Raw genomic sequence first — 27,960 nt, 5'->3', positions numbered from 1 at the left:
GAGGCTCGGTGCGCGCTTTTATTGGGAGGATGCGCGTGCAGATCCAGCAAGCAGCCGTAGTAGCCTGTGTTGGAGCTGCCGCTTCCTGGTCTGATACTTGCAGCGGTGGCGGGGACTGGGCTCAGGCGAATCATCAGGTGTGGCCGGAGGGAGTTTTTCTCCTTCCAGACCCAGTCCTTCCCCCCCCTTAAAAAAAAAAAAACACCTCAGCTTCTGAATGAGAAATCAGTCAAAAGACAGGAACAGCCTCTCGTCTAACCGCGGCCCTGCCCAAACACAGAGAGCTCCAAGAGCTGCACACGGGGCATTAAAATCTCTCTCACTCCCCTGCTGCTGTGGGTGCAACAAGCATTTGCTGGAGTGGTTTTCAGCCCGTGGCAATGGGAACGACAGTTAGGGGAGGATCTGTACACTGAAGTCAAAAGATGTACAATCTTGTGACTATCGTATTGAAACACTGCAAAAACCTTCATCGCAAGGAGAAGCTTTTGCAAAATTAGATCCAAATTGAAACTCTCTGCAAACAAACGAGAACTTGACATGGTCATTTAAGACACCCAACAGCATCCAAAAATCTCAAACTCGTTGGCCCTGGCTAGAGAGCATAGCTGTATATTGCATAATAAGCTATAAAATAAGGCTGCCAACCGGTGACCGTTTGAGGTTAAAAAATGTTCAGTAAAGAAAGATGAACTGGTTTTTATAGTCATAGTCTAATACAAATGTTTAATTGAAACACACATGCTGCAAAATATTCTTTATTATTAGAGGAAGATGCTTTAAAAACTGCCTTAAAATTGATCCAAAATGATGGGAGTTTCTTCAAATAAGCAACAATTTGTTGGCATGTCTGCAAAAGCTAGCTACAGGAAAGAATCTAAACATGGGAGTAGTTTAAGGAGGCTTATTATTTTATTGAAAGACTTAAGTAATTTTTGTTATTTGAGGCTTTTTTATTGCCCTTTCAGAATCCTGTTGTTGAAAGGTGAGTCAGCAACAAGTCTGTGAACACAAGGTAGGAAGTTGTATTTTAAATGAGGCTTCACTACTAATACATTATTAAAAGCATGTTTGCATATGAAAAATCCTCCAATGTTCCAATTGACGCAGAATAGGAACATGGGTCCTGACCGCCCAGTTCCTTGACTTAGTGGGAGTTTTCCTAAGTACAGAATGCAAGGCTCATTGTGTTCTACTGTAAGCATTTTAAGGTTAAATAATTTGGAATTTTTTAATTCCTTTTGCTCACTATGAAATAAGAGTGCATTTTTATTTTTAAATTGTCATGATTTCCTTTTCACAGCTTTGCTGGTATGAACACTTTTGACTGTATTTTTCCCCCAGAAGAATTGTCTAATATTTTGCAAGAATCTAAGCACATTGTAGCTCCCAGCCAAGTGGAACAAATAGAATGAAACCTTTATTGGAAAATGATATGCCTGTGTAATTATAATTATAACATTTATAGGTGAAGCAAGGTTTGCTAAAATAAAATATAAAAGCAAGATTATGAGCTCATTCCTTTTCTCACTTGGCCTTTTGGAATATGACAGCATCACTTGGCAATATCACATCTGAAAAACTTGTGTCTAAAACAACTACAGGGTTTTCAGCAAAGGAATCTAAGGGTATAAAATAATAGGGAAACTTGTTTCTAAGTGATGTCTTTCTTCGAGAACAACTGTGTACTAGTAATGATTTGTGTACTAGAAATTATTCATTTTAATAAAAATGTAATTATGCTGAATTCAATACAATGACCAAAGTATATGAATGTCAGGCTGAATCTGAAAAGGTATTTATAAAATAACATTTTATTGAGGAAATAAGCATGTACATTTTAGAGGTTAAAATGAATTATTTGTAGCTGCAGTCTCTTGAATACATCTATATCAATTTTACATAACAAATAGAAGTAAAAATATTTGTTTGAACGGAAAACACTAATGCTCTGAAGATGGGGAAAAAAATGATGGGTGTTGTTTTGTGATAATATATATAAAGCAAGAGCTAGTTTACTTGGTTGTTGAAGATGAATAAGTACAAATAATTGTAAATTATTCCTTTATTAAAAATAGGTCACTGATTTAGTTAAGATAATCCCAAACTGAGCTATATAATTAACACTGGTGGTTTTATCAAATAATAATATACTCTGTGATTCTGCTCCAAAAGCATTAGTAACCGTAGAAAACACCATGGATAGTAATTAATGGACTCTTATTTGCATGTTTCTATATTTCCAAGTGTGTCATCGTAAAAATATTCTGATTTGAAGGAAAGTTTTTCCTAAGTAAGGTGATACTATTAGCCACTGCATATAACATGTAGCATCTGTTTTAAAGCAACCAATGTATATTCACTGTAATGGTTATCACACTGAAAACTAATATATACAGGTCTGCCATCTTCTGGACCATGAAAGGTACTACCAAAACACAGGGTACAGCATTATTTTATTAGGATCAGGAGAATACTTTGTTTACAGTTTTTACCCTTTCAGATGTGTTCTTTCCATTGGAAGATGCCCTAGCATTTTGACCAATTATTTTTATCTGCTTTTTCACAGTGATTGTACATATCTATATATAATAACTATGATATTTTTGCACAACCCCCTCACACACAAACTCACTACATAAAAACATTATTAAAGTTGAAGACAAGCACTCAAAAGTTAGGAAATGCTAGAATTAAGAGTGCCTGTGCAACCTTAATTTGGTCCCCTTGTGCTTGTGTGTTATGAGAGAGACTTTAATTACATGCTCACAGACCATTTTTTTCCCACAGGATCCCTGTCTCATTCATTGCACAGGATGGACAGTGCCCATGTAATGAGCAAAAAGAACAAATAATAAATGTATTTGTTAGTCTCTAAGGTGCCACAAGTACTCCTGTTCTTTTTGCAGCTACAGACTAACACGGCTGCTACTCTGAAACATGTAATGAGCAGTTATTCCGTGTTTTGTTTTCTCCTTATTGTTCAATATGTGGGCCCATGCCTTATTTACTGCACTCTATTCAAACCCTGTTCTGAAGACAGAATTATTAATTTTCTCATGGACTTTTCTATAGTGCTTTTCTTCAGTAGACAGAGTGCTTTACAAACATTAATTAATTTATCTATCTTCTTGACACCCCTGTGAGGTGAGTGGGGGGTATTATTCCCATTTTACAGATAGGTGAATCTAAAACGTTTCCACTAATTTTGGTTGACCAACTTGAGACACCTAGAACCTGATTTTTTCAGAGTACTTCGCATTATGTAACACTTTCTGTGTTCAAAGCACTGCTTTCATTGATGTCAGTTGCAGCTGTGAGTGCTCAGAACGTCTGCAAATCAGACCCCAGGGTATCCTGTTCGCTCCCAGAAAATTAGGAACACACAATGACCACCTGTGAAAAAATGTGGTTTACGTGACTTGAGTAGCATCATAGAGGAATTCTGCTCCAGATTTTTAAAGGGATTTAGGTGCCTAAATCTACTATGTAGGCACCTCTGACATTTAAAAAGTCATAGCTCAGGTACAGCTTAACCTCTCTAGGCACGTAACTTTCCTCTGGTCAGCATTTTCAAAGCAACCTCAGCACTCCTGCCACCGCACTGCTAACGAACTACACAGAGCCCTCGCTTAAACTGGAGGCCCCAAAGCAGGATTCTCAAATGAGGCAAGGGAATGTCTGTCTACCAATGGAGCCTGATCCCATAGACATGCTCTGAGGGAGGTGCCTATCTCCGGCTCATCAGCCAGGTGCACCAGGTTAGCCAGATAGATACCTAAGCCCCTTTCCTCATGTATGCCTAGTCTGCCATGAGTAATTGGACATGAGTGAGGCCTTATATTTTGGGAAACAGAATTAGGGAGGTAAATGGATCAGCAGGCTGGAAACAGAAGTCTGTACTAGTTAAGATCAGAAAGAACAGCCAGGAAGCTATTTACAATGGACACAATAACTGGAATGCAAGATGGAATGGAATAAGCCTGGAATGCAAGATGAGGCAAAGAGTAAGTCGTGCCTGGACAGAGTATGCTCTACATAGGTTGGTTTTTACAAAGTGACCAAGCTAATCCCAAAATGTGTGATGCTATCTATAGTAAATGCAATGTAATGTGTAAATGTATATAAAGGAAGAGTTTTCATGCTGTGAAGCTCAGTCTCTACTGAGCATGTGCAAACTCCTACATCCCTGCTGAGAAAGTTCATTGGAACAGAGTGCAAACTCCTAGCCAAATGACAGGACCCCTATGAGGTCCTTTGGAGGTTAGGTCTGGTCAATCATGAGGTTTACTCTCTGGACCAGTGATGACCAAAGCAGATCTACCATGTAAACTGCTTAAGCCTTGGAGGTCTCAGGAAAACCTCTTCATCCATACAGAAGAAGGAGCTGAGAATTTAGGACCCCAGCGCACAGAACCAACTGAGGTAGGGATTAAGGGGGTCCTGCTCGGGGACGGGTTGTTCACTGGTCGGAGAGAACAATTAGAGACCTGTTGCAGACGTACAAGGACATATTTTCCCCATTTCCAGGATGAATCTCTGTAGTGGCCCACCGATCCATATAAAACCCGGGCCCCAACCCAGTCAAAAGTCAGTATCCCATCCCAGAGGGGTTGAAGTCCCATTTAGTACAAGAGGTCCAGGAGATTAACTAGGTGTGATTGAGGAACTGAGAGGTCCCTGGTGCAGTCTGGTACTCCTTGTTTGATTCTGCAAAGACTTCTACCAAATCAATGTGAACTTTGACTTCGTTGCCTAGCCAGAACCTGGAGTTAATGTCCTGTTTAATTGGCTCAGCCAGACCTGATACATCTCTACATTAGACTTAACTAATGGCATAGGCAGATCCTGCTTTCCCCCAATTCCCATGCTGAGACAACCTTCTCAACTCCTGTAGGCCTTTTTCAATTTGTTAATATGCCATTTGATTTACACATCAGCCTGGCCACCTTTCAAAGACTCTTGGACCAGGTGTTGTGGCCCCATCAACCCTGAGCAACAGCCTACTTGGATGATGTGGTAGTCTACAGTCAGGACTTAGCCACAGTTCTGCAGGTCCTATGGGATGCCAATTTAACCACAAACTGAAAGAAATGCACATTAGGGAAGTGGCAGACCACATACTTAGGGTACCTGGTGGGGAACAGTAAAGTGGAACTCTTGATTGATAAAGTGGAAGCCATAACCAACACTCCCATTCTGAAATCAAAAAAGCAAGTTTGGGCATTTCTTGGTCTGATAGGGTCAGGGCCGTCCTTAGGATTTATGGGGGCCCTACGCAGTATTATTAAACTAGTGCCCCTATGCTGGCGCAAGTGATGATACCAGTGTATCTGTATATTGGTGTGCTTATACTGGTGCCCCTATGCCAGTGCATTTGGCTCTGTGAATATGGCCCCTGCCTTTTGCCTCATAAGGAGTCTGTAGCGCGTGCTGGGTGTGCGGGAGTCAACCTGCTCTTACCTGCTGTCCCGGTCATAGGCGCAGACTACGTGGGTGGGTGTTTTGGGGCTGGAGCACCCACGGGGAAAATTTAGTGGGTGCAGAGCACCCACCGATGCCAAGCTCCCCCTGTCCCCTTCCCCCTGCGCCTCTCGTGCGCCAGCGGCCCTGCACTTACCAACTCCTCCCACTCCCTCCCAGCACTTCTGGAGTGCCGCGAACAACTGATTGACGGTGTTCAAGCTCTGGTAGGGAGGGAGAGGAGGTGGGGTGGGGGTGAAGCGGGGTGGGAAGAGGCAGGGCGGGGACTTGGGGGAAGGGGTGGAGTGGGGGTGGGGCCTACAGTGGAGGGGGGAGTTGAGTACCCCCCAGCAAGATGAGAAGTGGGAACCTATGGTCCCGGTGGTGCCCCAAATTTTTGGGTGCCCTATGCAGCTGCATATGCTGCGTATACCTAAGGACGGCCATGGGTGGAGTTTTATAGAAAATTTATGTCCATTAAAAAAGCAGCTCTTTGCCAGGTCACTTGGTCTCCCCAATGTAATCAGACATTCCTAGAAACTAAAAAGATTTTCTAACAGCCCAGTACTGCGTAGTCCTGATTTTTCACAAGAATTTATTTTACACATGGATGCCTCACAGCGGGCACTGGGAGCAATGTTGTGCTAGATGCTCCACAGTCAGGAACATCTTATTCTGTATATAGGAGTAGGACACTCCTGGACTGTGAAACCCAGTATCTGGTCCTCAATAAAGAGTGTGTAGCAACGCACTGGGCAGGGAAAGCCCTACACTCTTATTTGTTTGGGACTCCCTTTTTTCTTATCACCAACTACGCAGCGCTCCAACAGCTCCAGACAATGAAAGATTCACATGCCTGGGTTAGCCATTCGTACCTCACCTTACAGCCATTTTGGTTTTGTATAGAGCATTGGCCTACCAAAAACCACCAGAATGCAAACTTTCTGTCCAGGATGAATGAAGTCATGCAGTGAGTGCCTTGACAGTCCTACTCAAAGCTTACAGTCAAATGCTTGAGGGATTACTGCTTAACTCAGTTCATTTTACTTGCAGTGCTCACTTAGTAGCCCTTGCTATTGACAGCTGGAGGACCAATGTCTGAGATATAGACAGGCTAACAGCCACTGTCAAAAAGGTTTGTAAATATTGCCTAAGCAGAACATTGCATTTTAAAGAGCATCTGTAAAGCACAGGCTGTGGATTTGAATCGTCCTGAAAAAGTGTCCCTGAAACTAAGTAAATGAGATGGGGAAGCTGCTACACTACTATTGCATACCATGCATAAGACATTACTTTTACTCAAGTTTTTTGGAGGGAGAAATTAAAATTACACCCAGTATTAAAGGAGCTAAAATGTCTGCTGGACATTCAGAAATGTTACAGAAACAACTTGACTTAATTGCAGGGTCTGGCAAGTAGCTTGTTGATTTAATCAGATGGTTAGAAAGCCATGAAATTTATGTTCATCAAGTGTACCATAAAGTTGTTGACTTAATTAACACCTATTGCGCACTTAAAGTTGAGCAATAGGGATTCAACACCAGTGTAGAAACTGTCTCCCTGATCACGATGAAAGAAAACCCTATTTTACCCAGATAGCACACCAGTTCCTTAAAGTGGTAAGGGTGTTTGATTACATTCAAGTTTGTATATTAAACTTGAATGCCCTCCCACTGGATTCCATACCTGGTTTCAACAAGAGCTGCAAAATTGAATTAGAAGGGTACTGGTTTTATGCAACGGAAAGCACCAGTGACCTTTTGATGACTGCTTTTTGGAGGTCTGCAGAACCACGCTTTCCCAACATTGCAAAACTGGCCAACCGATATTTGTCTGTTGTCCCCAAATCTGCATGCCAAGCAAAGCATTTCAGCATATGGGTAGGTTTAGACTGTACAGAGGCAATTCATGAAAGAGGAACAAGTGAACTGACAAACAGTGCTTAACTTTAATTCAAAAACATAAACAGAAATAACTGAACATTTAATGGACTGAATATGTTTGTGTTTACTGTTGATTTTAGTTGTAAATAGGGCTGCCAAGCGATTAAAAAAATTAATCGCAATTAAAAAAATTAATTGTGATTAATTGCAATGTTAAACAATAATAGAATAACATTTATTTTAAATATTTTTGGATGGTTTCTACATTTTAAATACATTGATTTCAATTATAACAATACAAAGAGTACAGTGCTCACTTTATTTTTGATTGCATATATTTGCACTGTAAAAAACAAAAGATATAGTATTTTTCAGTTAACCTAATACGAGTACTGTAGTGCAATCTCTTTATTGTGAAAGTTGAACTTACCAATGTAGAATTATGTACAAAAATATAGCTGCATTCAAAAATAAAACAATGTAAAACTTCAGAGCCTACAAGTCCATTCAGTCCTATTTCTTGGGCTTTCTCTCTCCCCAGGACAGCCTTCTATAGCTGCAGCAGGTGCTAGTGCCAGGGATACTACACTAGTCAAAGTTTGGGGTCTTGTGGGTGTTCCAGTTAGGAACAGAAATTGGTGGTAGTCAGGTATTTCTGTGATCAAAATTTGTTTACAAAGAATGTTCAGAGTACTGTGTCTCTGAATGCAGAAGGAAACTAAGAGCAGGTAACAGATTCTTTTGCTTACAGCACCAAGAGCACTCTTTTCAGTCTGCATACCTGACCCAAAAACCTCTCCCCAAGTTTCTTACAGGGACAGGGCGGGATTACCTTTTTGTGGCCCCCCCCGGGGAATGATTTTAAAAGACAGGAGATCGACACAGAAATTGACTTTGACACAGCACATAGCTGCACAGGTTTAATTAACAATAGCTACACAAAGTGGTTAGGTTTAGTAAGTTACTCACATTAATACTTGCTATGTAATTACAAATTTTACTTATCTGAAGTAAGACTAGTATGAAGAATGATGTTGTAAGTAAAATGTATGAAAGTTTTCTTCAGATTTTTCGACATGCCTTTGCTGCAGCAAACGTTTCAATTAAACTAGAGAAGTCTATAGAGTTTACCATCTCAGATTCAATGGATAACAGAGTAAGACTGTTAAGTCTTTCTTGAACCATTGTAGCATGTAAAGCACTTTTAATCCTTTTTAAATGTGAAAAAGACCTTTCACCACTGTAGTTTGAGACTGGTAGTGTCAGGTAAATGTGTAGTGCAACAAAGACATTTGGAAAGGCTGTTTGCAAATTATGCATGTTCATTATGGTCAGCATTTGCAGTGGTGTAGGCAGAGCTTGTGATAATGGCTTGGAGGCAAGCTGCTTGACAAGTGAGCACCACTGTACCCATTCTTCAAAGATCTCTTCATTGAGGTCACCTGAATAGAATTCAATTAATCTTCTGAGGCTAGGTCTACACTACGGGGGGGGGGGGGGGGGGGGTGTCAACCTAAGATACGCAACTTCAGCTACAGAGGGTCCTGTGGCACTTTTGAGACTAACAGAAATATTGGGACTATAAGCTTTCGTGGGTAAGAACCTCACTTCTTCAGATGCAAGTAATGGAAATCTCCAGAGGCAGGTATAAATCAGTGTGGAGATAACGAGGTTAGTTCAATCAGGGAGGGTGAGGTGCTCTGCTAGCAGTTGAGGTGTGAACACCAAGGGAGGAGAAACTGCTTCTGTAGTTGGATAGCCATTCACAGTCTTTGTTTAATCCTGATCTGATGGTGTCAAATTTGCAAATGAACTGAAGCTCAGCAGTTTCTCTTTGGAGTCGGGTCCTGAAGTTGTTTTGCTGTAAGATGGCTACCTTTACATCTGCTATTGTGTGGCCAGGGAGGTTGAAGTGTTCTCCTACAGGTTTTTGTATATTGCCATTCCTGATATCTGACTTGTGTCCATTTATCCTCTTGCGTAGTGACTGTCCAGTTTGGCCAATGTACATAGCAGAGGGGCATTGCTGGCATATGATGGCATATATAACATTGGTGGACGTGCAGGTGAATGAGCCGGTGATGTTGTAGCTGATCTGGTTAGGTTCTGTGATGGTGTTGCTGGTGTAGATATGTGGGCAGAGTTGGCATCGAGGTTTGTTGCATGGGTTGGTTCCTGAGTTAGAGTTGTTATGGTGCGGTGCGTGGTTGCTGGTGAGAATATGCTTAAGGTTGGCAGGTTGTCTGTGGGCGAGGACTGGCCTGCCTCCCAAGGTCTGTGAAAGTGAGGGATCATTGTCCAGGATGGGTTGTAGATCACTGATGATGCGTTGGAGAGGTTTAAGCTGAGGACTGTAGGTGATGGCCAGTGGAGTTCTGTTGGTTTCTCTTCTGGGCCTGTCTTGTAGCACATTTTACCTCTCTACAAAGGAAAAAGGACCGTAAGCTGTCTAAAATCCTACCTGCAACGTGGGGCCACAACAGGGGTACCCCTAACTCACCCAGCAATATCGTCAATTTATCCAGCTACACACTCAACCCAGCAGAAGAGTCTGTCCTATCTCGGGGACTCTCCTTTTGCCCCAGCACCCCCACGAACATGATACAGTTCTGTGGTGATCTGGAAGCCTACTTTCGCCGCCTCCGACTCAAAGAATACTTTCAAGATAACACTGAACAGCGCACTGATACACAGATACCCTCCCACCAACAACACAGGAAGAAGAACTCCACATGGATTCCTCCTGAGGGTCGAAATGACAGTCTGGACCTATATGTAGAATGCTTCCGCCGACGTGCACAGGCAGAAATTGTGGAAAAACAACATCGCTTGCCTCATAACCTAAGTCGTGCAGAACGCAATGCCATCCACAGCCTCAGAAACCACCCTGACATTATCATCAAAGAGGCTCACAAAGGAGGTGCTGTTGTCATCATGAACAGGTCTGACTACCAGAAGGAGGCTGCCAGACAACTCTCCAATACCAAATTCTACAGGCCACTTTCCTCAGATCCCACTGAGGAATACACTAAGAAACTGCACCATCTGCTCAGGACACTCCCCACACTAACACAGGAACAAATCAACATACCCTTAGAGCCCCGACTGGGGTTATTCTGTCTACTACCTAAGATCCACAAACCTGGAAATCCTGGATGCCCCATCATCTCGGGCATTGGCACTCTCACTGAAGGACTGTCTGGATATGTGGACTCCCTACTCAGACCCTACGCCACCAGCACTCCCAGCTATCTCCGTGACACCACAGATTTCCTGAGAAAACTACAATGCACTGGTGACCTCCCAGAAAACACCATCCTAGCCACCATGGATGTAGAGGCTCTCTACACAAACATCCCACATACAGATGGAATACAAGCTGTCAGGAACAGTATCCCTGATGATGACACAGCACAACTTATTGCTGAGCTCTGTGACTTTATCCTCATGCACAATTATTTCAAATTTGGTGACAATATATACCTCCAGACCAGTGGCACCGCTATGGGCACCCGCATGGCCCCACAATATGCCAACATTTTTATGGCTGACCTGGAACAACGCTTCCTCAGCTCTCGTCCACTCATGCCCCTTCTCTACCTACGCTATATTGATGACATCTTCATCATCTGGACCCATGGGAAGGAGACCCTGGAAGAATTCCACCATGATTTCAACAGCTTCCACCCCACCATCAACCTCAGCCTGGACCAATCTACACGGGAGGTCCACTTCCTAGACACCACCATACAAATAAGCGATGGCCACATTAACACCACCCTATACCGAAAACCCACCGACCGCTACGCCTACCTTCATGCCTCCAGCTTCCACCCCGGTCACACCACACGAGCCATCGTCTACAGCCAAGCACTGAGGTACAATCGCATCTGTTCCAACCCCTCAGACAGAGACCAACACCTACAAGATCTTCACCAAGCATTCTCAAAACTACGATACCCACACAAGGAAATAAAGAAACAAATCAACAGAGCCAGACGTGTACCCAGAAGCCTCCTGCTACAAGACAGGCCCAGAAGAGAAACCAACAGAACTCCACTGGCCATCACCTACAGTCCTCAGCTTAAACCTCTCCAACGCATCATCAGTGATCTACAACCCATCCTGGACAATGATCCCTCACTTTCACAGACCTTGGAAGGCAGGCCAGTCCTCGCCCACAGACAACCTGCCAACCTTAAGCATATTCTCACCAGCAACCACGCACCGCACCATAACAACTCTAACTCAGGAACCAACCCATGCAACAAACCTCGATGCCAACTCTGCCCACATATCTACACCAGCAACACCATCACAGGACCTAACCAGATCAGCTACAACATCACTGGCTCATTCACCTGCACGTCCACCAATGTTATATATGCCATCATATGCCAGCAATGCCCCTCTGCTATGTACATTGGCCAAACTGGACAGTCACTACGCAAGAGGATAAATGGACACAAGTCAGATATCAGGAATGGCAATATACAAAAACCTGTAGGAGAACACTTCAACCTCCCTGGCCACACAATAGCAGATGTAAAGGTAGCCATCTTACAGCAAAACAACTTCAGGACCCGACTCCAAAGAGAAACTGCTGAGCTTCAGTTCATTTGCAAATTTGACACCATCAGATCAGGATTAAACAAAGACTGTGAATGGCTATCCAACTACAGAAGCAGTTTCTCCTCCCTTGGTGTTCACACCTCAACTGCTAGCAGAGCACCTCACCCTCCCTGATTGAACTAACCTCGTTATCTCCACACTGATTTATACCTGCCTCTGGAGATTTCCATTACTTGCATCTGAAGAAGTGAGGTTCTTACCCACGAAAGCTTATAGTCCCAATACTTCTGTTAGTCTCAAAGGTGCCACAGGACCCTCTGTTGCTTTTTACAGATTCAGACTAACACGGCTACCCCTCTGATACTTAACTTCAGCTACGTGAATAGCGTAGCTGAAGTTGCGTATTTTAGGTCGACTTACCTGGCTGTGAGGACGGCGGCGAGTCGACCGCTGCCGCGCCGCCGTCAACTCCGCTTCCGCCTCTTGCCGCGGTGGATTTCTGGAGTCGACGGCAGAGCCATCGGGGATTGATTTTATCGCCTCTTCACTAGAAGCGATAAGTTGATCCCCAATAGATCGATTGCTACCCGCCGATCCGGCGGGTAGTGAAGACGTGCCCTTTGAGACTCTTTAACAGCAGTACTGTTAAGGTCACCTGTTAAAAAAACAGAAATGGTTGTTTATTTCTGAATATACATGAATTCTTCTGTTGCGATGGCTGACAAGTGAATCAATTATGGTGTAGAATGATTCAACTTTGAAATTCTCTTCCCCTGTCAGCACAACAGCAGGTTATTCACTATCATCAGCCATACGCTTTGGATGACATTGCCGCTTTACCTGAAAGTTAGCTGTATACATTTACTAGCATTGTCATATATTTGACCTCTGCAGTCCTTTAGATTGATTGATTTAGTTCATTACTTAGGGTTTCATTGATAACATTAAACAGATGAAGACCTATATGCGATATAACTGGAACAAAATTCAAGAAGCAGTTATTCAGCCATGATCAATGTTGGCTGGACCTGCCGCTATACTAGTTTAATTAATTACACACTCATCATCATTACTAGTAGTATTAGTATCATCAGCGGGAGTCTCTGTACGATTATTAATGAAGTAACTGCTTATACGACACATTTTTGCATTCTTATCTTCAACTTCTGCTTTACGCCTCCGTTTTTGAGCACCACTTAAATGTTTTTTCATCATTATTTTCTTTCTCACTTGGATTTGTTAGTTCTCCTATGTTTATAGAATCCTGCTCTGCACCTCACCTGCACCTGCAGATTACAGTGCGTACATATGCCACTGACACCATGTGCCTTTCCATAAATGACTGCAGGGGAGGAAAATAAAATGAAAGGGTTGGGTGGGCAGAGGGCTCAGGGCTGCAGATCAGGAGTGAGGGGCATTGGCAGCATGTGGGGAGGAGTCCAGGGCTTGGCCTGTAGGAGGCTGCCCAGGTTGTTCCCCAGAGCGAGGCAGGGGCTGGGGGCAAGAGCACAGCGGGGCGTGGTGGCAAGGATTGGTTCCCAGCCGGCCACAGGAGTGAGGCAGGGGCCAGGGGCAAGAGAACAGCAGGACGTGGGCCGGGGGAGGATTGGTCCCCAGCTGGAGTGAGGCAGGGGCCAGGGGCAAGATGAGCACAGTGGGGAATTGGGGGAGGATTAGTCCTTGCTGACTGGAGCAAGGCAGGGGCTGGGGGCAAAAGCACAGTGGGGCGGGAGCTTGGTTTGGTCCCTGGAGCAAGGGAGGGGCTGGGGGTAAACTGCAAGCACAGTAGGGCTGGGGAAGGGATAAACAGGATCCCTGCCCACACAGAGTGGGTACCTACCTTCTCCCTGATTCTAACCCATTCTCTTCATCTCTCTCTGCACTGAGCTGTCCCTCCTCCAGCAGCAGCAGGACAGGGTCTCTTCCCGCCCTCTGGGGTGGGTGTTGGGAGTGGGAGGAGCGGAGGCTAATTAGGTTACTCCTATAACTGGACTTTTAGTTTCTAGTCAGCACTGCTAACCGGACACTCAGGTTCTGTTTTCTACTGGAGTTTCCAGTCTAAAACTGAATACCTGGCAGCAGGGGTGCCAGAAAAGCCTGAGGGGGGGAGGGGCAAGCAATCATTTTTAAAAGTGGGAGGGCTAAGCCTTAAGCGGGGGGGGGGAGGGGAGGAGGAGAGGGGGAAGCAAGTGGTGAGTGGGTGGTTGGGTGGGCTAGGGAGTGGAGAGGAGCTAGTGGGCAGGGCCATGTCTGCTGTACTGCCAGGTAGGTTGGAGATTATGGGGATCAGCTGACACAGTATCCTCAGCCCAGGTGATGTGACAGCATAGGGATCCCTATTCCCAGCACATTGCGCCTGGGGGGACCCCCAAAATTTGTGTCCCCCCACCACACCTGACCCACCAACAACATGGAAGTGGGTCGCTGGGTTTGGGGAGCTTGGGCGCACCACAGCTCGCCCCCCCCTTCTCTGCTGCAGAGCAAGCTGAGCGGCAGGCAGGGACTCCGTCCGCTCCACTCCACTCTGGGTGGCTGGTTGACAGTCCATGGCTTCGGGTTTCCCGACCCCAGGGGAGCTCGAAGCGACAGACCGTCAGTTGTCGGCAACCTGGAGGAGCGGCAGGGCAGTGGTTGAGGGCACAGGCGCCAACTTTCCTTGGTGCTGGTGGGTGCTCATGCCCCCCTGGCCCTGCCCTGACTCCGCCCCCTCGCTGCCCCTATTGGATCCCTCCCCAATTCCCGACCCCGGTCTTGCCTCTTCCCCGAGTGCGCCACGTTCCTTCTCCTCCCCCCTCCCTCCCAGCGCTTGCTGGAGGGAGGGGGAGAAGCAGGATGCGGCGGCGCGCTCAGGGGAGGAGGTGGAGGTGGAGGCGGAGCGGAGGTGGAGGTGAGCTGGGGCGAGGGGGCAGGTCAGGGAGCTGCTGGTGGGTGCAGAGCACTCACCAATTTTTCCCCGTGCATGCTCCAGCCCTGGAGCACCCACGGAGTCGGCACCTATGGTTGAGGGCTCCTCTCTGCCCTCCCCTCCCATCACTGGCTGGCTGCTTGCCAGTGACTGAGGGCAGAGGGGGTGGAGATGAGAGGAGCCCTCAGCTGGCCAGCTGAGAGGAGGAGCGAGTGGGTGGGGGTGGGATAGGGAGGAGAAGCCCAGGGTCCAGGTCATAAGGGAAGGGCTGGAAAGCAGAGCCGGCACTGCGGCCGCTGGGCTGCAGCAGAAGTGGAGCGCCAGGCCCGAGGAGGCCCCTGCTATGCATGGGCCCGGTGCCATGGCACCTTTGGCGCCATTATAAACCTGGTACTGGGACAGCCACACATTTTCAGCAGCTCCTTCAGGCTGTCTGTGTCACTCTCTCCTCCTCTGTGTTCTGCCGTCCCTATCAAACACACTCCTACCCAAAATAATCCTCAGAAAAAGCTCCTGGGCAGGCTCACATATCCCTTTTTGTCTTAGGTGGGGGCTTATCCTACAGTTATGTTAATTGAAGGGTGCATTCACACCTATTAATCTCAATGAAGTTTTAACTCAACTCAGGTTTCATCCAGCTCATAGCAATATAGTGTATATGCGGATTTTATGACCGTGAAGGTGGACATTTTAATGAATTGTTCAAGACTCAAAACAATTAATGTAAAAATAAATAAATACATTGTATTAATGAATACACTATGTTAAACATTGTGAACAGAAAAAAATATTGACCATACATAATGCTGTACAAAGTTAAAACCCATTAAAAACCTAAAAAACAAAGTGTTGTGTGCAACCAAATTTATGCTTTCAGGGTCACAAATTTGTGTATGTGTATAGCCAACTGGGCTGTGGGAAGTCAGGACTATTGGTGGAAGTAAGAGTTCAGCCTACCTGTTAGAGCTGGGTCCAAGGTGGGGAGAGTCTAGGAAATATGCAGAGAGTCAGTATTGGAGGGACAGAATCCAAATGTCAGAGGCCGGGGGATAAACTGGAGTCATAAGCCAGAGGCAGATCTGGGAATCAGTACAGTAGAGACAAGCTGAATGCCAGAACCAGAGGGTCTACCAGAGTTGTATGCTAGAGGCAGAGCCAGGAATGGAAGCCAGAAGTCTGATGGAGGGGAGCAGGGGCTGGAGTAGAGCAGGAACAGGAAGCAGGCTGAAGCAAGGCTGGAACAAGCCAGGAGCAGGGACTGGAACAAAGCAGGAACAGGGACTGGAAGCAGGCTGAATCAGGGACTGGAACATGGGCAAGCACATCTGTTGGTGTGCTACATATTGAGCAGTCACTGATCTGCTGTTGGAGCTAGTCGGGGCTTTGGCCACTCTGTCAGTTCCAAGGCAATGCAGCTCAACTCATTGGTTGCCTAGCAGCACAGTTAGTCAGGCAGCAGGCCAGCAGCTGGTCCTAGCTACCCTGGCAACATGTGTTGGTCAAAAACATTCTCTGCATCTTGTGGTATGGGATGGCAGTGGAAGACCTTGTCCCTTGCAGGTGAGGCAGTTAAGGAGACCTCCCAGTGTCCACTGTTCTCTTTGTTGCCCTGTGGTACATAGGCTGTGGAGAAAAGGACCCATTCTGGACATTGTTGCAGTAAAGGGTGTGTCTCAGAATGCAGAGGCATCAGATATAGCAGGGTGCAGGGCATGTGTAGGCAGTGGTGAAGTCCTTGACCACAGTACAGTACTTGTAAACTCTGAATTAACAAAAGAGATAATAGTGACCTGACCTTTAGGATAGTGCTAATTGCTTTTGAAAATCCTACTCCCAATTTTTCTGTTTTCTGGGCTCTCTTGCAGGATATTACTTTACAGTGTAAATGTCTTTCTTGAAACTGACTATGAGGTATCAGCTATGTCTTTTTGGCCATTAATCACACTTCCACTTCTCCTTCCATGGTTTCCTCTCTGTCACATTTCACTTCTGCTTTTTCTTCTCTCCCCTTAGTTCTATTTTATTTGATTCTGTATAGTATGGGATTTTCATGTATTTCTGAGTCCTGGTTCTGCGTATGTACAGACATCTTACTTAAACAACAACAAAAACCTCCAAACAAAACTCCAAATACTCACAAGTGAGGCACACAGAATTGCCCTTCCAGGAAGAAGAGACCCTGCTTGCTGAGCCATTTCCAACCACAATAGAAAGGAATGAGAGCCAGCTGCTGCAGGAGAGATCCCAGCCCTGGCTACCAAGAGTCAGCAAGTATCCCAGGGAAGAAAGTGGGACTTCAAGCAGCCAAGACCATCAGAGGACTGTACCCCTACCAAGCTGAAGAGAACAAACTGAGTTGTCAGGGGACTGTTCCTGCTGAAATAATTATATAGTGTAAAAACAATACTCAACAGCTATTATTTTATTATTTTAAATCTAAGTCTCTCCACCCCCCAAATAAAAAAAGTTGTCTTTGCCCTTGGCAATAGTTGAAGTTCACTGAACATATTGTGCTGATTATCTGAAAATTGCTTGTCTGCAGGCTAGTCTGTACTGCTAACCCTATTAATTTACATTCTGGAACAGTTACTTCTTGGTAACAGTAAAAAGTAATTACTATTAGCAGCCAAAAAATAATTGATCCTAGCATCTAAATGAACAGGATAATTTCTAGCCTGATTTTAAGCAATTTAGGCTAGGAAATGTCTCTTTATCATGTTTGTATTGTGGCTAGCACAATGCGGCCCTTATCCATGATTGAGACCACTCAAATGCTACTATAGTCTAAATAGAAATTTGTCCTACAATCCATTGTTTCTGACAAGTTTGCTAACAAATCTGGGCTACTAACTCAGATTCAGGCAATAGAGTTTTCTTCCAGTTTTAATTGGAAGAAGGTGCAAAAACACAGGGCTTCAAAGTTTGTCCACTGGTAGGCTGCATTGGTAACTTTTCAGGAGCCACACATAGGTCCTAATACTGCTCCCAGAGAGTCAATGGGAGAACTCCACTGCATAATATGGAATGGAATGCATTTTTAATGTAGAGGTGTAACCCAAGGAGATGACTGGCTGGAACCTGCAGTGCTCCATATTGATCAGGATGGCCTTTAGCTGAAATCAAAGACAGAAGGTTCCAGAGTGGAGGTATTAAATGTATTAAAGATGATGGTGACAGGAGGCAGCATTATTGGAGTAGGTGGCCAATGGGTTATACTTTGGCCAAACCTGAGATGGGGGAAAACTAACATTTGTAACTGTCAGGAGGTTCAGCTGCAGTCATTTATCACATTCAATATAGGATGGTCAACTATGATTATTCTTTATAGATCAATAGGATTGTTCTGCATGTAACTGTGAACACATACTTTCATTTCTCAGCTGTGCCACTAATCAATTATTAAATTGCTACCTATTAAGCTTTTCTCTGACAGTTACATTTCCATTTTCTGTTGTATGAATTTATTTAAAAAAAAAGTTGATTTCTACTTAGGAATAACATGTTTATTCAAATGTAAATGAACAGTTAAATTATAAAGAAAAAGGCTCCATACTTAATATAGGCTATATTAAAAACAGCAAATGGAAATTAATGTACCAAGTCAGACTCTTTACCAAAGTGAAATAGTTGAAATAATAAACTTTGATAGAAGCACTAATGGGTATTTTTCATATTTAAGTTACACTGTTCCACTTTTATAGAGAAATGCTTGGACAAAAAAAAAAGCTAAGACATACAAATTAGTTCGGGAGATTTTTATCTTTTCCTAACCCTTTCACCTTTTTCATGGGTTATTTAATTTTTTTTATTTAGCCTCACAGTTATTCTGACAAAGAGAACTAAGTGATACATAAATTAGTCTGTTCTTCATGACTCAGGTCTTTATCTAGTGGCTTTTGATTAAGAATAAACAATATGTTTGGGGCACTGAGGATTTGTTGGGTACTGTTTCTTTTCTTTCAGTAAAGTAAAATGTCTCACCCTGCTTGGAAAGGAAGGAGACTCAACATTAAATAGAAGTTGTGTTTTTTCCCCCTTGGGTTAGTTACTTAATCTGAGAACTAACACCCTAATCATAGGCTCAGTCCTGTAAAATTCTGGGCACTCTTGAAACCTATGGGATTTTAGGACATTTAGCATGTTTCAGGACGTGCTCATAGATATCAAAGGTTAATTTGTCATCATTATTGTTTGCTGTTTCAGAAAACAAACTGAGTTAAAAATCACTACTTGTGGTTCAAAGCAAGAGATTCTATGAAAAATAGAGATAAAATTTGACAGCCTCTACTTTTTGAATGAAAGAACTTGTTTAGTCAAAAGCAACAATGGCTTATTTGCTTGGTTCCTTTCCTTCTGTTAATTATTTCATTTTTAAAACAATGGAAGAAAGTTTGTTTCTCAAGCTATGGGAACAAAGGACACTTGGATTCTATTCCCTACTCTGCTACCAACCTAGGACTTGGTTCTGCTCCCACTGGAGACAGTGGCAAAACTCCCATTGACTTCAATAGGAGCAGGATGGGGAATTTTCTATATGACCTTCGACATAACCAGAACCTGTGTGTTGTTTTCTGATCTATAAAATGGATAAGCAAATATGAACTTCTAATCAACCAAATTTCAAGATTTATTCTGAATAGTAAATATTGCCTTTAAGTGGAAATCTTGATGCTCAGCAAAACAAGAAATCAATATAAGTATTGTAACTTATATTGTAAGTATTTTCATATTAAATATATAGAAATTAGCACCATACATGACAAAAAGTAGCAGATTTCCCTTTGAAATTAATATTCTAAAGGAGTTGTACAGCCCAGGTGTTCAAGATGCACTCACATTGACATTGCTGCAGGCCTAACTGTTATTGACCTCTGAGGAAATAAACTACAAAAACATACGCTCTATAGTCAACCAATAATGATCTATTATCTTTCTCATAGATAACAGTAATGCTTACCTACCTTATTGGGGTGCTGTGAATCTTAATAATCTAATATTTGTAAAGTATTTTGAGATTTTTTGATGGAAGAACCTGCACCAGTGAAAAATGTAATAATTATTATTAATAATTAATAAACCCAAGACCTAAAAATACTGGTTTGGCACCCAAAGGGTTGTAGCCTACCAACCAAATCCAATATGGAGAATACAGGCAAATTGATAATTATTATGAACGGCATACAGGGGGCTTCAGAAGCGCTTAACTGGACTGTAGGCTCCTCACCCAGCAGGATGTATTGTGTGGAAGCAGGCAATCCCAGGTTGCTATCTCGTCACAACTGACCAAACAACCAAAGAAAACCAGAGCTCATTATTGACAAAAGAGCAAAATGGACTCGTGCAAACTAAGAAGTGATGTGATGTTGGATTTTAGAAAAAACGGAAGAGAGAGGCTGGAGGAAACAAACGTTTCAACAATGGAAGGAGGTTTGTTGATTGAGATCATGCAGAGTTTAAGAGACATTGAGCACCAACCAGTGCTACCAAGTATGAAATCTATAGATCAGCAAAGACTGGATGATATCATGCAAGCATTGAATGAAGCACTCAAGGAAGCTGTAAGACTAATGAACGTTGTCCAGTTGAATGATAAAATCTATGCTACAACAATAAATCATTGGTTTAACATCAAGCCATCTGAGTGTAAACTGACCTCTCAGAGTAGACTTATTGTGTTATAATTTGAAATAAATCCGAGGGTCACCCTGTCCCAAAACCACTGACCAAGATTTAGTAATGGTCCGTCACAGTGGTGGTACAATTTCCGCAGGTGAGAGGTTGGGGTGGGAATGTTACACCATTATAAAAGGTTATTTAATGGTAGACAAGATAATACAATTGGTTGTCAAAAACCAAAAACATAACAGGGATTTTATTTAAACTGGAACTGGATTCTGCCTATCTACAATAACATTAAATATGTGAAGAACATATATAATAAAAAATAACAATTTGAATAAACACTACTATTTACTACTAAATGTACTTAACTACATATAATCCTCTAAATAAAAAAAAAGCTATATTTATCTCTGTATGCACTAGCTATTATTTTAAAGGTTATAATTATTATTATTTTATTATTTATTATTATTTATTTTTAGTTCAAGGTTCATCTTTCCCCAAATATCTCACTGGGTATTATCTAATGCCCAAGTCAGTCTTTGAGCCTCAAGCACCTCTAGTGACATCCTGAAGAGATGGACTTGACTCCAGTGATGCTTGCTTGTGGGGATACACATTAGACCAGACTACTGGATCTGAAGGACTTTTGGTTCTCCTGTTCTGGATCTCTGGGATAGCATGAATCAATGATAGAAGATGACCAGGTCCAATGCTCAGGAACATACAGGAACAGATGATCAGGAACATGCCATCAGACATGGATTGACTTGACCAGCCAGTTTTAAACTGACATGACTGTCATCTGCACATCTGGCTGTCCTGCTCACCCTCAGCCTCTCCACTTACTTTTGGTTTCTCTTAGCTCTGGTTTCCCTCTGTCTTCTGGTTCACAGGCACCTGCTTCCTCGGGGCCCATGGGATACTCAACCCCCTGCTCTGCCCCAGGCCCCACCCGACCCCTTCCCCCAAACCCGCACCCCAGCCCTGCCACCCCCGCTCTGACCCCCTTGTCTCTTTCAGCCCAGTTCCACCACCCTCCCCCAAGTGTGCCCTGTCCCCGTTCCTTCCCCCTCCCCCCAGTGCCTCCTGCACACCACGGGACAGCTGATCACAGCAGGTGGAAGGCGCTGGGAGGGTGGGGGAGGTGCTGATTGCTGGGGCTGCTGGCGGATAGGAAGCGCTGCGGGGTTGGGGGGGAGCTGGCTGCTAGTGCGTGCTAAGCATCCACTAATTTTTTTCTGTGTGTGCTCCAGCCCTGGAGCACCCATGGAGTCAGCGCCTCTGCTCTGGCTGCCCTCTCCCATCGCCCTGTTTCTCTCCATTTACTCACAGACTTTCTGTTTCTCTCAGTCTCTCTCTCATGGGGGGAGGGGCTACCTCCTCTCCATAGATCATTGACAGTGAGTTCACCCTGAACACACCGTAAATTATATAACCCCATACAGGGTCAAGCCCCTTGACCATATTTACATGAGGATGAGAACCACTGGAATACTCCCTATATTATAGAACCTCAGTGGAAACGAAGGTTAAACCAGAAGATTACGTTTTGACATCAAGATACCAGGCTATTGAGAAAAATCTTTTTAAGAGAAAACAGAAATGAACAACCCTGAAGATGAAATATCAGATGAATGAAATAGATGTGAGAGTCGTGAAGGAACAATGTAAGCAGAAGCTGATCTCACTGAGTCATAGGCTTGAAAAGATAGATATTCAGCACAAAGCTGTCAGTATTAAGAGAACAGATTTGTCAGGAGAGACCCGAAGACAGGGGTGGGCAAATGTTTTGGCCCGAGGGCCACATCTGGGTGGGGAAATTGCATGCAGGGCCATGAATGTAGGGCTAGGGCAGGGGGTTGGGGTGCAGGAGGGAGTGCGGAGTGTGGGAGGGGGTTCAGGGCAGAGGGTTTGGATGCAGGAGGGGTGCAGGCTGCAGGAGGGGGCTCATAGCAGGGGGTTGGGGTGCAGGAAGGGTGTGGGGTGCAGCAGGGGGCTCGGGGCAGGAGGTTGGGGTGCAGGGTGCAGGAGGGGTTTGGGGTGCAGGAGGGATTTGTCCCTGTGGCCCCTGGGGGAGGGGAGAGCAGAGGGCTCCACGCGCTGCCCTCACCTGCGGGTACCTCCCCCAAAGCTCCGATTGGCCGCAGTTCCCCATTCCCGGCCATTGAGAGCTGTGGGGGGTGGTGCCTGTAGGCAAGGGCAGTGCACGGATCCATCTGTCATCCCCCCCCACGCCCAGAGGCTGCTGGGATGTGGTGCTGGCTGCTTCTGGGAGCAGCGTGGGGCCAGGGCAGAGCAGTAACTGTTTGAAGAATTGCTGTCCAAAGTGGATGGTGACAGGGAGAACCATCCTCAGACAAAAAAAGAAAGAAGGCTGCAATGATCCTAGGAATTATAGACCGATCACGTGTTTACCAAGTATGTGGAAACTTCTAACAGTAATTCTGGCAAAGAAGATCTGGATAGTGCTAGCTCGCAATGGAATGCTGCCTCCTGAGCATAAATGTTGCAAAGTAAATATGAAAGAGACAAAAGACCATCTCAGGCTGAATAGGAAGATCACAGGAGGTGAAAAACAAAGAAAGAAAAACTTAGAGGTGATGTGGATAAACTACCAAAAAGCATATGATAGAGTCCTACATTTGTGGATAATTGAGACACTGAAAATGCACAAGGTTCATCCAGAGATAATTTCCTTTCCGTAGCAATTTATGGTTAACTGGAACACTCAACTCTCTCTAGAAGGGACTCTCATGGATGAGGTCCAAATTAAAAGAGGAATTTTTTTGCTGTTCATGGTAGTGATGCTGCTGCTGCCCTGGATACTCCTTGAGATAAACTGTGGTTATCATATCAGCAAAGAGCAACAACCAGTCAACCATTTGTTATGTATGGATGATCTGAAACTATATGGATGATCATAAAAATCAGAGATTGATGATATTAGAAAAGTTTGGTGAAGATATAAAGCTATAGGTTGGGTTGGCTAAATGTGCATTGGATGTCTGTAAAGAGGGGCACATTGGTACACTCAGATCGCATACAAGTTAACGAAGGTACTATCTAAGGCATCTCTCAGGTTGGCCCCTACATGTACCTTGGATTCAGGGAACTGTTGGAGTTACAACTTAAGGTAAATCAAAGACTGAGTGAAGAAAGAATATTACAGATGAATAAGAACTACTCTAAGGATAAACCTCAAAAAATTTGATCCAAGCCATTAATACATGGGCAATACCAGCAATATGGGTACACTACCAGAGAGATCAAGTGGAATCAAGAGGCAAAGAAAAAAATCGACACCCAAACAAGAAGGCTCTAAGCAATGATAGAAGAATGAATATCAATCAAGACATGGACAGGCCATACATCTGATGGTATGATGGAGAAAAAGGTCTGCTATCTGTGGACAGCGCTATTGACAATGAAGACTATAATATCAATATATATAAGAAGTAAGCCAGAGTAAAAGATTATCTGGTCACGATAACTAGTGATGGATGAAATGCATCCCAGCACAAGAAAGCATAAAAGAAAGGAAAAAGCAAATTGCCAAAGAAAGATTTGAAAGATTTACACAGATGTCAATGCACAGACAGTGGTGGGGAGAGATCGAACCTATTAGTGATCAAAGATTAACAATCCTCATGCCTGGAGGATATCTCAAAAGAGAGACAGAGAGCCTCATCATGAGTGCACAAGAACAGTCCTTAAGGCTTAATTACGTTTAAAACAAAACTGACCAATGGGACTGCTACCCAAATGCAGAATGTTTTCAGAAAAGGAAGAGACTGTGGAACATGTGTTGAGCTCCAGCAGGAGTCTGGCTGGGAGAGAATATGTGAACAGACAAAATGTGTGTCTGCATTGGAGCCTCTGTGGCAAGTGTGGTATTATGACCACCAAATTAAGAGCTCTGTAGAAAATGAAAAGGCTAAGATTATATGGAATCTGGAAACTGTCACAGACTGAATGGTGCACACAAACTGGCTGGACATTGTGGTTGTAGAAAAAAAGACAGACAAGACCATGTTAATTGATATTGCCATATTAACAGACAGAAACAAAACAAAAAAAGAAGAGAAGATAGCAATGTATGAAGACCTCTACCACGAGATGGAACAATTATGGAAAACTAGAACAAAGATGATCCCAATGATTATTAAATTACATACTTCGAATGATCTTAAGGGTCTGAATGAGCAGCTGAAGAATATGTTAGGAGTGCAAGGCATCATGATTAGTGACCTCCAGAAGATACCATCCTAGGCATTGTGAGAATTTTAAGGAAATTCAAAGGAGAATGAATGCACATGAGCACCTAAAATGCAAGAATTCTGCAGAGGGTTTAACAAAACCCCTGACTACCCAAAACTAAGGCGTTGACTTGTGGTCAGGATTTATTGGTGACTCATGCGGATAAACTTTAGACAGTAGCTTCCCCCTTTTTATGCTTAAAGACCTTGTATGCTGTTAACGCTGTTTAAAAAAATTCCCCTGATGTAATACTGAGGGATAATAATAATGTAATATATATTGCATACTTGGAAAATCTTACTCACTAAATGCAAACAGGAAGCTTCCCAGGCAAATGTGACCAATTCCTTAATATTCTGCAGAATCTAGGCTTAAAAATAAAAGCTTCTAGCCAGTATTGAAAAGAAATCTTTAAAAATGTGAACACATACTGCAGCCACTGGCTGGTCTGAAAGTAGATGCCATTATTACCCTTTTCGGTTGTAGGGGGAGCTCTGGAGGGGCAGCTACAATATCCCTATTGAATCCTCTCTGGATTCTCTGTACTTTGGGCCAGACTGCCTAATTTCTTGCTTTTGGTTGGAGACTCTGGTTTACCTGGTCTGATACCTGACCTCCTTAGAATATGTCTCCAACTTCTGGCCAGTTGCCACGGAAGGTGGGGCCAGTATATGATACTCCATCATCTCTGTGGTATTGGGAACTGTACCTTTAAGTGGCTTAGCTTTGGAAACAAGGAATCTGAGGAGGGGTGCTGCAGAAGCCCACGTTCTATCATGCAGAGGCAGTTGGAATTGGTCAGGGAATAACCAGTATCTCTTTCAAACACCTTGGGCCTAGACCGATTCCCGAATATCATAACCCCCTTTTTCTGCTAACCAATTAGTGCCTTCCTTGTTCTCAGTGCAATGTGGAATATGTACTAGAAAATAGATTGCTAGAACTATATAGTAGACTGTACTACATTGACGACTATGTACTGCAGAAGAAGGATTGTTCATATTTTTTGGTTTTCTGTTACTATTGTCTCACTCAAAGCCAGAGAGATGTCTAAGTGGGAAGAGGGTAGAACAGTGTTTCCCAAACTTGTTCCGCCGCTTGTGCAGGGAAAGCCCCTGGCGGGCCAGATCGGTTTGTTTACCTGCTGTGTCCGCAGGTTCGGCGATCGCGGCTCCCAGTGGCCGTGGTTCGCTGCTCCAGGCCAATGGGAGCTGCTGGAAGTGGCATGGGCCGAGGGACGTACTGGCCGCCGCTTCCAGCAGCTCCCATTGGCCTGGAGCAGCGAACCGCGGCCAGTGAGAGCCACAATCGGCCAAACCTGCGGACGCGGCAGGTAAACAAAGTGGCCCGGCCCACCAGGGGCTTTCCCTGCACAAGCGGCGGAACAAGTTTGGGAACCACTGGGGTAGAAAGTAAGAAACACTCTGGGTCACCTTTTGGGAAGTGGGACAGGAAGTTCCAAGAGGTAGTTGAGGAAATTAAAACAGTTGAGGCCTGCCCTGGGTGTGGAGTGATTGTGGCTATTGTCTTATGTCTCCAGTAGGGCCTGAGTTCTGTTCAAATGGATTTGACTGAGACTCACAGTTCTGTGGTTGATCCTACACAAGGAATGGAGAAGGGCAGAACCCATGAACTCCTCTTGAGGTACTGAAGAATTGGTGCTGTAAATGGAGCAGTGAAGTGAAGTAATGAGGTGCCTGCTGATAGAAGAGGATTTAAGGCCTCATTGGGGAGAAGAGTCTGTGATGGCTGCTGCATCTGAGAGGAAGACAGATCCTGGGAGAGGGCCTGAGACAGCTGTAGCAGGTTTGAAAATCCACTGTTCAGAATTAATAGATTTGGTGGGGCAGGGGAGAAAATGATTTGCAAAACAAGCAAGAAGTATGCATAGGAGAGATATTTAGATTGTAAGGTCTGTGGAAAGCAGGGACTGTTTTTTTGTTCTACCTAGCACAATGGGTTCCTGGTCTACTATTGGAGCTCCTAGATGCCATCACAATACAAATAATAAATAAATAACAATTCCAAGGATGTGTGAGTGTCCATGTGTGGGTGGGTGAATAGAAGGTCTGGCTGTGTGAGAAGGTGTTCAGGGATGACACAGAGAAAGTGTGTGAAGGAATACTGTTGAATGGGCAGTAGTGGATTTGTGCATATTGGTGTATAAACCATATGTATGGTATACAGTAATAGTTGTCTAGTAGATATTTCTAGGAAATTTTGCAAGAGTGATGGAGTCATGCTCTCACGTCTGACTTTTCGTGATTATCTATATGGCCATTCAAATAATTTTGCCTGGCTATCTGACACGGCTAAGCATTAGGTGTGAAGTACAAATGCTTATGTCCCTGTGTAATGGTTTGAATGCATAGGTTACCATTTCATCGAGCCTCTGAGCCGGATGAGTTGAGTTCATGCAGTTTACTGTGAGGGGGTAAGGGAAGGACGTGATGGTGGAATCTTTGAGGCAATATCTTAAAAAAAAAAGTCCAGTCTTCTCTGCATATTAAATTCCCCATAGTACTTTTTATAAGTTGGGGTTTGTTCACTGTCCTTGGTCACACATTTCTCTATTCTTAATGTTTTGCAGTGTATTTTGTGCCATTTTACTGCTCCTCTTCATCCCAGAAGCAGTTGCATTTCCATGCTGATGCATAAGTATTGTTTTTAAAGCACTTCAGCTGCCTTTCAGATAAAAGAGTTCATATAAATATAAAATATTAATGAATATTAACAAATATATTATCTTTAGGTAAGTTTAAAATTAATATTTACACATGATGATCATCCTTTAACAGGACCATCCAATATTTCAGTATTGTACTATTCCAGTTCAGTGCATTGCAGAGGATCTCTACTGCATATGTATTGACTGGCTTCCCTCTGTCATATTGTTTAGCAACAGCAAACAGCTTTCTGCCAGAGTGATGATACTGCATATAACTTGATCATTTTACCACTTGTCCAGTGTCATAAACTCTGTACCAGTAAAGGATACGTATGGGATATTCTTTATGGAAGTTGGCTTCTCTAGCACTGTGGCTTGTTTGTACCTAAATTATCAGAAGTTTGGCAGGCCAAAAAAAGGTGGTAGTGTGATTCTCCTTCTTACATTATGATGGATATTCTGACTGTTGCAGGCAGAGGCACTCCGGTGGTGAATGGGTATACAAAGGGCTAGGAGCCAAGAGCTGGTGGCTGGATATATTTTGCTTAAGTAGTATTTAAGGAGAGCATGTTGATAAGGTATGGAAC

General features: G+C 43.8%; 1 long non-coding RNA gene across 1 annotated transcript; it reads left to right on the top strand.

The window, feature by feature from the left end:
- On the top strand, positions 1 to 26,381 carry LOC103305920 (uncharacterized). Its single transcript, XR_508449.3, has 3 exons — positions 1 to 137; positions 969 to 1,015; positions 26,246 to 26,381. It is a non-coding gene; the product is annotated as an uncharacterized LOC103305920 (long non-coding RNA).
- Positions 26,382 to 27,960: the final 1,579 nt, after the last annotated feature.

Source organism: Chrysemys picta, chromosome 4 (assembly GCF_011386835.1).
Source record: "Chrysemys picta bellii isolate R12L10 chromosome 4, ASM1138683v2, whole genome shotgun sequence".
NCBI classification, from domain to species: Eukaryota; Metazoa; Chordata; order Testudines; family Emydidae; genus Chrysemys; species Chrysemys picta.
The sequence above is the reverse complement of the archived record's forward strand: the minus strand, read 5'-3'. Positions and strand labels throughout refer to the sequence as shown.